Below are 12,264 nucleotides of genomic sequence, written 5' to 3'. Positions count from 1 at the left end.
GAATTCAATTGAATCACCATGACTAGACTGAAAGAGTCAATGTCAGGAGTTACCATCTTGCAGAGAAACTTTTGAGAGAGTGAAAAGAACATGGGACCTGGAGCCAAGGAAGTGAAGTTCAAGTCTGAGTTCACTGGCTGTGTGAACCTGGTCAAGTGATTTTCGCTCTTCGGGCTTCCTTTTCTCCATCTACATAGCATGACAAGATTGAACTAGAAAAGCTTCAAAGATCATTTTTGCTTTGGAATGCCAAGCTTCCTTACCCCACTACTCTGTCAAAGGAAGGGGCTTGCACTGTATTGAAGGTCCCTTTCAACTAGAAGCCATGTGAGCCAAGCTCAAGTCCCAGGTCAGGCACTAAGTGGCTATGTAACTCTAGATGACTAACTTCCTTTCTCTAGGTCTTGGGCTTATTTGACATCTATAAAATGAGGGGGTTGGACCAGATTACCTCTAACCTTCTTTTCTACCTCTCAATCCCCTAAAGCTACTTCTGAGCTACTAAGGGTCAGCAAGATTCTTATACCCTTTCTGACAAAGCCCCACTTCTGGCCTAGACTCAGATTCAGAGCTTTAAATAGGATTTAAGAGAGAAGAGTTGCCATTGTTTCTGTACCATTTAGAGATGATGACTTCTTAAACATAGGGATAGGGATCAAGACTGGCCCTGAGAGCTTCAGGATATAGGGAACTGTCAGATGAGAAAACTCCCTCTTCCAGTGTAGGGCAGCACCTCCTCTCACCTCCTCTCACCTCCTCTGCAACTTCTGGGTTTTGAGAGCTGCCTAAGGCATTGAGAGGTGAAGGGCCAGCTAGGACATGTTGGATGGAGAACTCCAACTCAGACCTCGTGTCTCCAACACCAGCTGTCTCTCCACTGGGTCCCAGCTGCTTCTCTTCTTAAATACGACACAGATAATAAAGGATGAAGTGTCTTAGTACAATAACAGTAAATGACCTGGTAGCTCCAGAAACAATACAACAGCTGGCATGTCATAAGAAACTAAGCCAATGAATCGGTGGGTTTTAGTCATGGACACTCCCAACCTCCAGGTTTATATGGAGTCATAAGAAGTCACATTTCAATAGCAGTTTAAGGTATGCAAGACATTTTCCTTGCAAATAGCCCTATGAGGAAGTAGGGCTAACAACTTGCTGAGATGTGAAGGTTTGCAAAGTCCTTTCCTCTCAACTGTCTCATGACACAAATAGCACAAGAATTATCAGCAGCATTTTACAGATGAGAAGACTGAGGCTTAAAGAAATCAAGTGACTTATTTGAGCCCATATATCAAGTAAGTTGGCAAAACCAGGACAAGAATGCTGGCCTTTTGAACTTCATAGAATGTGAGCGCCTTGAGGGCAGGGGCTGATTCATTTTTATCTTTGTATCTGTACTACCTACCATAGTCTCCAGCATATAAAATCAAAGAGTTAGGGCTGGAAGGGATCTCAGAGGCCATGTAGTCCAATCCCTTCATTTTGTAGGGGCGGAAAGTGAGGCCCAGGGAAGTGAAGGGATTTGCCCAAGGTCATACAGAAAATATGTCACCTGGCCAGAATTGAAATTCCAGGCCTCTGACTCCAAATCCAGTGGACTTTTTACTGTCTTCACAGTACTTGGCTACCCATATAAATGCAAGCTGTTATTATTATCATCAAAATTTTAATAAATGCTTATTGAATGGAACTGTGAATCCAAGAATTGTGCTCTATCCACTACATTGGATTTCAGAGCTGGAAAGGGCCTTATGGTCTCAAAGCTACACCTAGAATGAAGTGACCAGGGCTTTGCCTCAGGGCACCCAAATTTAGATAGCATTGGCTAGCCTTTAGCATCTGTGCTGCCAGAATAATTGCACAAACTTGAAATTTAGCAGATGCCTTACTTTTCCCATCCCCTCCTTCCTCCAAGAGCTCTAATTCAAGTGAGGGCCTGGCCCATCTGATCCCCATCCTACTCCCTGCACACTGTCAGCCTCCCCAGGAGTCACCTCCTAGTGTTCAGAGCCCTTTCCACAAACCTTCCCAACAGAATTCATCCAAAAATGTTGATTTAAGGTTGCATTTTGTGAAGCTCTTGCCTCAGGTGCCAAATAAGTAATTATTACTCTGTAAATTCTAATTCATTCATTTCACAGAGGAGAAAAGAGAAATTCAAAAGGAGAAGTGACTTCCCTAAAGGCACACAGTGAGTAAATGGAAAAGCTCACACTGCATCCTACCTCTTGTGATTCTCTTCAGTGACCTGAATCTCTGTTGTGTCCAGTAATGCTTGGTGTCTCCCAAGGTTCTGTCCTGGTTGCTCTTCTCTTTTCCTTCTATACAATCTTTCTTGATGATCTCATTAGTTCCCATGGGTTCAATGATCATCTCCAGGTAGATAATTCCCAGATTTATATAGCCTACCCTAATCCTTCTCTTGAGCTGCACATCAACTGCCTGGTGGACATTTTAAACTGGAAGTGCTATAGGCATCTCAAATTCAACATGTCTGAAATAAAACTCATCATCCCCCTGTAAAAAAAAAACAAAAACAAAAACAAAAACCTCCCTCTATTCCTCTAAATTTGAAATGATAGGACTTGACATCAGATTGGATCTTAACATCATAGAACAATAAGATTCAGAGGTGCAAAGGACCTTATGTGTCAAGTTTAGGGAGAAGGAAAAATCAGAGATGATTTAAGTGACAAGCTAGTCTAGATGACTAAAAGAATGATGGTATTATTAATAGAAATAGAGAAGTTATCAGTTCAGTTTCAAACAAGATGAGTTTGTGGTGTCAGGGAGACAGGACACTCAGGTGGTGGAACTGAATTGTAAATATAAAACTGGAATGCTTGAGACAGATGGGGGGTAGAGATAAAGATTTGGGAATTATTATAGGATCATAGCTTGATGCCTGAAAGTGACTTTAAAAATCAACAAATCTAATCCTTCATTTTATCCATGAGGAAACTGAGGCCGGAGTGGTAAAATGACTTGTTCAGGGTCTCTCTCAGGCAGGATTCAAAGCCACTTCTTCCTGACTCCAAGTCCAACGTTGTCTCCAATACACTGTACTGCTTCAGTCCTATCAAGGTGGTAAATGAAGTCATGGGAGATCATTGAGAGAAACAGTATAAAGAGATGAGTTCCCTGGACAAAACCTTGGGGTACAACTATATTCAAGGGTTAGCAGGAAGATGAAGAGCCACCAAAGAGATTGAGGAGAATGACTTGGCCAAAGTCACACAGCAAGTAAGGGGCAGATCTGGGACCCAGGTTGTCCATGGGCTCCAATGCCTCCATTATTACTTCTCCTACACCAAAGCTCAGAGCTCAAAATCCCGTTAGGGAACATATGGTGAACCACATAATTTACTGAGAAGGAAAGTGATACCTTAAAGGTATCAGGAAAGAGGAAAGCTATGAAAGGACAGTGGCAAATAAACTATAAGGAAGAGACCACACCAGTGTAGGCTGAGAAGATGATAGCTTGAGGGGGTGGCAGAGTAAAAGAAAACTTCTTTTGGAAGGATAGGGGAGCCCTGATCAGGGTTGTAGGCTTAGAGGAAGAGGCAGAGGAGGAGAGATTATAAATGCATTCATTGAGAGAGAGGGGGGATGATTGAAGGAATAATGTCAAGGAAAAGACAGATGAGTATCAATGGAGGGGCTAGCTTTGGCTAGGCTCAGCTCTTCCTCTATAACTCTAATGAAGGTGAGAATGGGTAAGGACAAAGAAATGATGAGAGAGTCAAGGGAGTTTATATAGAATGGTCCCAGTCTTCTTAGTAAAGTTGTCAATAGCTAGACAGCATGGTGGATAGGGTGCTGGGCCTGTAATCAGGTAGACCTCAGTTCAAATCCAGCCTCAGACAATTAATAACTGTGTGACCTTGGGCAAGTCAGTTAACTGCTGTCTGCCTCAGTTTCCTCAACTGTAAAATGAGGATAATAATAGCACTTATCTCAGAGTGTTGTTGTGAGAATCAAATGAGTTCATATTGGTAAAGCACTCAGCACAGTGCCTGGCATATAGTAGGCACTATATAAATGCTAACTATTATTGTTAGGTGAGGTCATTTGCTGGGAGAGAGGAGGGGAAGACTGGAGGATTGAGAAGAGAAACTTTGAAACACTCCTTGGGGAAGAGATAAATGAAAGGGTGACCAAGCAGTAGCGAGGGTTCCATTGAAGTCAGACAGGCTACGTTTGTTGTGGACCGCGTGAGCAGTTCCAGGATTTCCTCTCAGCAGTGTTTGGCTGATTGAATGGAGGAGGCAGATGGTTGGAATCCCCCAGGACTGCAGAACAGCAGTGTAGGAGGGGCAGAAAGTCCAGAGGGCAAGAGATTCAAAGGTAAAGGAGAATTAAATTAGAAAAGGACCTGAGCTATGATAGATAAGGAAGAGAAAATCTCCAAACAGAGAGAAATGGAGGGCTTGAACAAAGTCCCGTCAAGGTCAAAGAAAATGACAGGACAGGGAAGATGACATTTTAGTCTTGGAGAGCTCAGGGTCTCTTCCATACCAGAAAACACACACACATACACACATACACATACATACACACACACACACACACACACACACACACACACACACACACACACACACCCTCTTGTGTTGTGTAGGGGGTGACTTCATTTGTGAGGACTTTGCCAGGAGAGCCCAAGCTTGGCAGGTCCTATCAAGCTGTGCATGGCCAGAGATGGTCTTTTTCCTAAGGACTAGTTTTGTTTAGTGAGGAGGCACTATGAGTAGTCACGGCCATAACATCATTAAATTAGAATGCAGAAAGGCTTCAATCTACAAAGGGAAAAGAACCTCAACATAGATGAAATTGGATCTTTCCCATTATAAAGCAAGAAGTAAAGGTGTGAGCCTTCATGTCCAAGTACTCCTAGCAGTGTCCAAAAGGAAGAATCACCTAGAATCAAGGAGCAGAAAGGGGACATCTAGACCAGCTAGTGAATCTATAATTCAACCCCTTTGTTTTATAGATGGGGAAACTAAGACCCCTATGAAGAGAAGGGAACTCATAGCATGAGATCATAGAAAGCTGTCTCTAAAGAACTTCAAAGGTCATCTGGTCCAGTGGCATTGAACTCAAATAGAAATGGGGCCCTGAACCGTACATAAGGATCCTTGTAGCCACATGTTATAAGATCCTTGTGGGCTCTATACTGACTTAGAAAACTATATATTAACATTATTATATATATTATCTTGTATTTACATTTATTTTGTTAACTATTTCCCAATTAGACTTTAATCTGGGGGCAGTGAGAATATGGCAGGCCCCTGTGGGTCTGATTGACACCTCTCATCTGGTCTACCCCTCCCATTTTCCAGTCAAGGGAACTAGAGCCCAGAGAGAGGAAGTAACTTAGCTAAGGTCACACAGTTAACAAGTTTCAAAGCTGGAACTTGAACCTGAGTCTTCTGATCCAATGCTCTTTCCCATGCTAACACACTGGAGAGGTGGGGAGCACTGACCCTTCTGCTAAAATCTGTAAGATCATGGTGTTGAACCCCCTAATTTGCCATGCCTTCATGGTGAACCCCTCCCAGCCGCAGGCAGTTAACCCTTGATGAACCCACTTTGGGTGTTCCCCACCCACTGCACCTGTGCATAGTAAATGGCTGGGTCAATTCTATAAGAGAAAGGGTGCATTCCTAAGTTCCGGTGGCTTTTACCCAAGTCACAATTCTAACTCCCTTGCTCCAGCTTTTACTTGGTGGCATGAGGATAATTGATACATCCTGAAATAGCAACTATATTTAAGTGCTACCCTGGCATTTCAGCCGTTAACATCGTGTGTTTGCATGTTTTCTGCAGGAGGCAGGAAAATGTACAGTGTAATGATGGGGAAAGAAGTGTGCAGGCATTCAGGCAGTTCTGACCCTGGCTTAGCACAGCCATCTGGAAGCTTCCAGCCTGCCCTTCACCCTCTGGGGCCAAACTGGACCCATACAAACAAGCCACTGGAATGGCACCCACGTAGCCCCACACCAAGTCACCCACATAAGCCCACACACTTATGTCATAAAGAATGGAAAGCAAACGGCTTCATTTGCTTGAACTGGCTGCATGCCACATGGAGGCCAGCAGGCCAAGCCAAAGGGCAGAAGTGTGGATGTAGCAGCTGAAGTTGGCCATCTCTCCCCACCAGACCTGGTGGTGTAATTTGCTTGTGGCATGGCTGTGAGTCATGAACCATTGCAGTCTCTGAAGAATTAAAATGAATATAAGCCAGAGGGAGAGGCAGCATGGTGTAGTGGCTAGAGGGCTAGCTTTGGAGTCAGTCACAAAGACCTTGACTCAGTCCTCTTGGGTGGGCACAGGCAAGTCCTATGGGATAGACAAATTTGGATGAATTATACTCTACATTGTTGGAGGAACTACTCATACCTACAAGATCCCAGAAGCACTGGAGTATTTGAGTACAACCTTGGACAGATCACATGACCTTACTGAACTTCAATCTCGAAAACAGGTATAATACTCAAACTATCTACCTGATGGAGCTGTTGTGAGGAAGATATTTTGTAAACAAGTAAGCACTACACCTAAGTATGTCCTTGTACCATTATTTGAGGGGTGGGTAGATGGCAAGGTAGAGCGAGAATTCATCTTTAGGCTTGTTGGGAAGATAGTTGGGAAGATCTGTTACTTAGGAAGGAACATTCAGTAACCTCCCTCCATCTCCACTTGTATTCAAGTGAAAAGAGGCAGCCATGATGTGGTATATTGGCCTTGGAGTCAGGAAGATCTGAGTTCAAGTCCTTCCTCTGACACATACTGGTTGTGTGACACTGAGCAAGTCAGTCATTTAAGTGACTTCTAAGCACCTTTCAATGCTCTAGAACAGGGCTTCTTATACTTTTTCCATTCATGACCCCTTCAGCTCTTCTTAAACTGTGGGTTGCAACCCTATATGGGATTGCGACCCACAGTTTAAGAAGTGCTGCTCTAGACAGCTCTTTAAGATTATAATTTGTCAATATGTATCAGTGAAGGGATTGTTCCATACTGGGAATTATATTCACAGGTCAGAACCCCTTCACTCACTCAAAAAGATAAAATAAAATCCCAAACACCCATTTTTTTTTTTTTTTACAATAAATAGAGAGCACTGACATGAACTTAGTTCTAAGCTTGCCTTAAGTCTCAATTACCTAAGGTCACAGGGCGTCCAAGTTAGAAGGAATTGTAGAGGTCATCTAGTCTTAGAAATTTAGAAATGCATGATGGGAAAATGCCATCCACATCCAGAGAATGAATTATGGAGTTTGAATGCCGATCGAAGCATACTATTTGTTTTTTTCTTCTTCTGTTTTGTTTTGTTTCTTCTTTCTTGTGGTTCCTCCTATTGGTTCTAATTCTTCCTTACAACATGACTAATGTGAAAATATGTTTAATAGGAATGTGTATGTACAGCCTATGTCAGATTGCATGCCATCTTGGGGAGGGAGGGGGAGAAAAATTTAAAACTCAAAAGCTTATGGAAGTGATAGCTGAAAACTAAAAATAAATTAATAAAAAAAAAATTTAGAGATGGAAAGGCATAGTCAGATTTTGAGCCAGAGCAAACTCTGGTGACCATCTAGCCTAACCCTCTAATCTTCCAGATGAAGAAAGTGATCCCTGCTCACTGGACCCTCTGCCTCAAGTCTCTCCTCACTCTAGTCCATCCTCCACTCAGCTGTCAAACTCATCTTAAAGTGCAGGTCTGACCATGTCACTTCCCTACTCAGTAAATTCCAGTGGATGCCTGTTACCTCCAGGATCAAATAGAAAATCCTACTGGTCTTTGAAAGCCCTTTATAACCTGGCCCCTTCCTGTCTTTCTAGTCTTCTTCCACCTCATTCTCCTCTCTGTTCTCTGCAATCCAGTGATCATTTCCTACCTGGCTGCTGTCCTGAACTTCACGATTACCAGGTACCTGTCATTCTGCAAGACAAAATCAACTCTGAAACTCACCCATCCTTGGATTATTTCTTACCCTGGCTGCAGGACTTTGGGTACCATCCCTCCCATTTTAGCTTAGGTGGCACAGTGGATTGAGCACTGGGATTAGAATCAGGAAGACTCATCTTCATGAGTTCAAATCTGGCCTCAGACACTTCCTAGCTGTGTGACCCTGGGCAAGTCACTTCACCCTGTTTGCCTCAGTTCCTCATCTGTCAAATGAGCTGAAGAAGGAAATGGCAAACCACTCCAGTATCTCTGCTAAGAAAACCCCAAATGGGCTCACAAAAATTTGGACATAACTGAAACAGCTCTGTAATGTTCAAATAGCATTAGTGATGCTATTTTGCCTTTATCTACCATTTTGTCATTAAGTCTTAAAATCACCTGAGTTTGGAGAAGTTACAAGATTATGCCCCCCATGAGTTACCCGACTTAAAGAAATGTCACAAAACAACTTCCTTTTCCTTCTCTCCTCAGTGTCTCCTGATTGTCTTCCAATCTCCTCCAGCCAACCGTCACCCTCACCTCATTGTCTCCGGATCCCCTCCTCCAGTAAGAAACCAGGTATCTTAACCTTTTCATCTTGTTTTTATTCCCTCCAAACTGTATATTAACTGGGTATAAAGACCAAAGTTCTGGGTTCTTGACTACCAAGAGCCTTAAGCCTGGTTTGTTTTATAATTGCACATATTAAAAAATAAATTGTCTGAATGATATTCTTTTTATTTCAGATGTAAAAGCTCCCCCATTAGATAGTAAACTCTTTGACGGCAGGTATTGTCTTACACCTTTCTTTGTACTAGCTCAGTGCCTGGCACATAGTAGGTCCTTCATAAACATTTAATAACTGCCTCCAATTCAATAACCATGGCCTGGCTGTTCTGTGTTCAAAATACTCCATCTCCCCACTCAGGTTATTTTCACTGGCTATTCCTCATGTCTGGAATTCTCTTCCTCATCTCTACCTCTTGGCTTCCTTCAAGTCTCACCTTCTACAGGAAGCCTTTCCCAGGCCTCCTTCATCTTTGTAGCTTCCCACTGAGATTACTTCCACTTATATCCAACCTGTATATAGGTTGTTTGTACATTCTCCCTCATTAGACTGAGATCTTCTTGACAGCAGGGACTGTTCTCACCCCAGCGCACAGTTCTTGGCACTTAGGAGCTTAATAAATGCGTCAGTTGACTGATTGAAACAATGAGCCCAAGGTCACCCAGGTAAATGACAGAGCTGAAATTGGAACTGAGGGCCTCAAACTCCACACACTGCCTTGCCATAGAATCCCCTGCATAGCACACCTGGCAAGTGGTCACTCCAGACTCCACTGGAAGACTTCTTGGGAAAGAGAACTCACTACCTTCCCAGGCAACTCATTCCACTTTTGAATAGCTAATTGTCGGGAAGTATTTCTTTTTTTCTTTCTTTTTATTAATTTATTTTGATTTATCAACAATCACTTCCATATGCTTTTGAGTTTAAAATTTTTCTCCCCCTTCCTCCCCACCACCCTCCCCAAGATGGTGCACAATCTGATATAGGCTATACATTTACATTCCTATTAAACATATTTTCACATTAGTGAAATTATAAGTGAAAATTAAAACCAATAGGAGAAACCACCAAAAAGAAGAAACAAAACTCAACAGAAGAGGAAAAAAAAAAGATAACGATTCAACTTCCATAGTTCTTTCTTTGGATGTAGATAGCATTTTCTGCTATCCACTTCTGTTTTATGGGAGAGTTCATCCCATTCACATTCAGTTATGATTACTATCTGTGTCTTTTTCTCCATCCTTTTTTCCCTGTTTATGCTTTTCTTTTTCCTTTCTCCTTTCCCCCCATCACTAGTGTTTTACTTTTGACCACCGCCTCCTTTAGTTTCTCCTCCTATTATCCCATTCCCTTTTCTTCCCCTTTGCCCTTACTGCTTCTTCCCTCCCTTCTATCCCCCCTCCCTTTTCTTTCCCCTTTTCCCTCCTACTGCCTATAGGGCAAGTTAGATTTCTATACCTAACTGATTATGTTATTCCTTTCTTGAGCCAAATCTGATGAGAGTAAGGTTCAAACAATGCTCACCCCCCTCCCTTCTTTTCCTTTGCTGTAATAGGATTTTCTGTCTTTTCCTGTAATGCAATTTACCCTTGTCTGCCTCCTCCTTTCTTAGTACATTTTCTAAGATCAGACTAATCCACTTAAACTTGGATCCATTTAACCCACTTGATTAGATTTTTTTTTTACCATTACATCAAAGTCAGCTAATATCCATCCCCTTTATGCACATTCCTTTAACATGGTGAAATAACAATACAGTTCTCAAGAGTTGCAAGTGTCATCTTCCCTTGTAGGGATGTAAACAGTCCACCCTTATTAACAACATTTTGTATCTTTCTGTCCCATTTACCCTTCAATGTCTTGAATCTTGTACTTGAAGATCAAATTTTTTGTTGAGCTCTGGTCTTTTTATCAGGAAGGTTTGGAAGTCCCTTATTTCGTTGAATATCCATCTCCTCCCTTGAAAAATCATGCTCATTTTTTCAGGGCAGTTGATCCTTGGCTGCAAACCAAGCTCCTTTGCCTTACAGAATATCATGTTCCACACCCTGCAGTCTTTGAATGTAGAAGCTGCAAGGTCCTGTGTAATCCTGACTGTGGTTCCATGATATTTAAATTGTTTCTTTCTGGCTGCTTGCAGCACCTTCTCTTTCATCTGGTAATTTTGGAATTTTGCTATTATATTCCTTGGTGTTGTCAATTTGGGATCTCTTTCAGGGGGTGAGTGATGTATTCTTTCTATGGTTATTTTACCTTCTGGTTCTAGGACTTCTGGGCAGTTTTCCTTTATTATTTCCTGAAAGATACTGTCCAGGCTCTTTTTCTTCATCATGATTTTCAGGTAGTCCAGTGATTTTTAAATTGTCTCTCCTGGATCGATTTTCCAGGTCGGTTGTTTTACCGATGAGGTATTTCATGTTTTCATCCATTTTTTCATTTTTTTCTTTCTGTTTGACTGATTCTTGATCTCTCATAGAGTCATTAGTTTCCATTTGTCCAATTCTAGGTTGTTTTTTTGGGGGGCTAGGCAGTGGGGTTAAGTGACTTGCCCAGGGTCACACAGCTAGTAAGTGTTATGTGTCCGAGGCCAGATTTGAACTCAGGTCCTTCTGAATCCAGGGCCAGTGCTCTATTCACTGTGCCACCTAGCTGCCCCCCAATTCTAGTTTTTAACAGATTGTCTTCTTCTGTTAGTTTTTGTACTTCCTTCTTCAGTTGGCCAATTGTATTTTTTAAGGAATTTGTTTTCTTCAGCGTACTTTTTTTCCAGTTTGTTTGCCAACTATATTTTTAAAGGACTCTTCTACCTCTCTCATTAGACTTCTAAAATCCTTCTTGAGCTCTTCTAAGAAGGCTTTTTGGGCTTCAGACCAGTTCACATCCCCTTTTGATGTTGCAGTTGTGAGTTTGTTGACAATGTTGTCCTCTTCAGAATTTCTGTCTAGATCTTCACTCTTCTCATAATATGACTCTATGGTAAATTTCTTTTTACTCATGGTTTCTTTATTCCCTGGCTTTTAAACAGATTGAGCTCTCCTGCTGGGGAACAGAGGGCACTGACCCAAGCTTCTTGTGTTGGGAGTCTAGGTCTTGGTCACTGGCTTTGTGTGCTGGGGCCTCTTAGTTGGCAATTGGAGGCTGTAGGGTTCTGGCAACTTACCTCATGTTGGGCTGGAATCAGCAAAGCTGGAACTTTCAGGCAATTCTAGGTTGCCTGCTTTTCCTTTCCTTTAGCTTTCTTCAGCTCCTTTTAGATGGGTGCTGCAGGGTGTTTATCTCCCTGGGGCCCCTTGCAATGCTGCCTCCCTCATTTCTCCTAATGCACTGGGAGATTCCTTTGAGGTATAGTGCCAAGGTACCTGGTGGTTTTCTGAGCTGGTTTCCACCGATTCCCTGCCCTCACTGAGGTACTCAGAAGTCCAGGTGTTGGTGTCTGCGTGCTCTACCACCTGGGCTTCAGGATCTCCTCCTGGTTGATGGTTGGAGGCTATAGGGTTCTGGCAGCTTACCTGCTATTGGGTTGGAATCAGCAAGGCTGGAACTTTAGGAAGACTCTAGGTTGCTTTCTTCAGCTCCTTTCAGATGAATGCTGCAGGGTGCTTATTCACCTGGGGTCCTTTGTAGTGCTGCTTCCATTATTTTTACTGAGGCACTGGGAGACCTGTTTGCTGGGCTGCTGCACTGTTGTTCCCTGTCTTTCTTCTAGTTCAGATGTTCCAGGGTTTTTTTTTTTCCTGGGGTGATA

The 12,264-nt window shown here is 42.5% G+C and overlaps 1 protein-coding gene and 1 long non-coding RNA gene across 5 annotated transcripts in view; one reads left to right on the top strand and one right to left on the bottom strand.

Moving 5' to 3' along the window:
* GPC3 (glypican 3) overlaps nucleotides 1-12,264 on the bottom strand; it is a 691,493-nt gene that overhangs the window by 112,893 nt on the left and 566,336 nt on the right. The window lies entirely within an intron of this gene.
* LOC110196545 (uncharacterized) overlaps nucleotides 1-12,264 on the top strand; it is a 218,124-nt gene that overhangs the window by 192,357 nt on the left and 13,503 nt on the right. For all 4 annotated transcript variants that reach the window (XR_002321256.2, XR_002321253.2, XR_002321251.2 and 1 more), the window contains one exon: nucleotides 8,444-8,530. This is a non-coding gene — a long non-coding RNA (uncharacterized LOC110196545). The remainder of the gene's footprint in view (nucleotides 1-8,443; nucleotides 8,531-12,264) is intronic.

Source organism: Phascolarctos cinereus, unplaced genomic scaffold (genome assembly GCF_003287225.1).
Source record: "Phascolarctos cinereus isolate Bilbo 61053 unplaced genomic scaffold, phaCin_HiC Scaffold_8;HRSCAF=390, whole genome shotgun sequence".
Taxonomy (NCBI): Eukaryota; Metazoa; Chordata; class Mammalia; order Diprotodontia; family Phascolarctidae; genus Phascolarctos; species Phascolarctos cinereus.
This window is presented reverse-complemented; position numbering and strand designations above follow the sequence as displayed.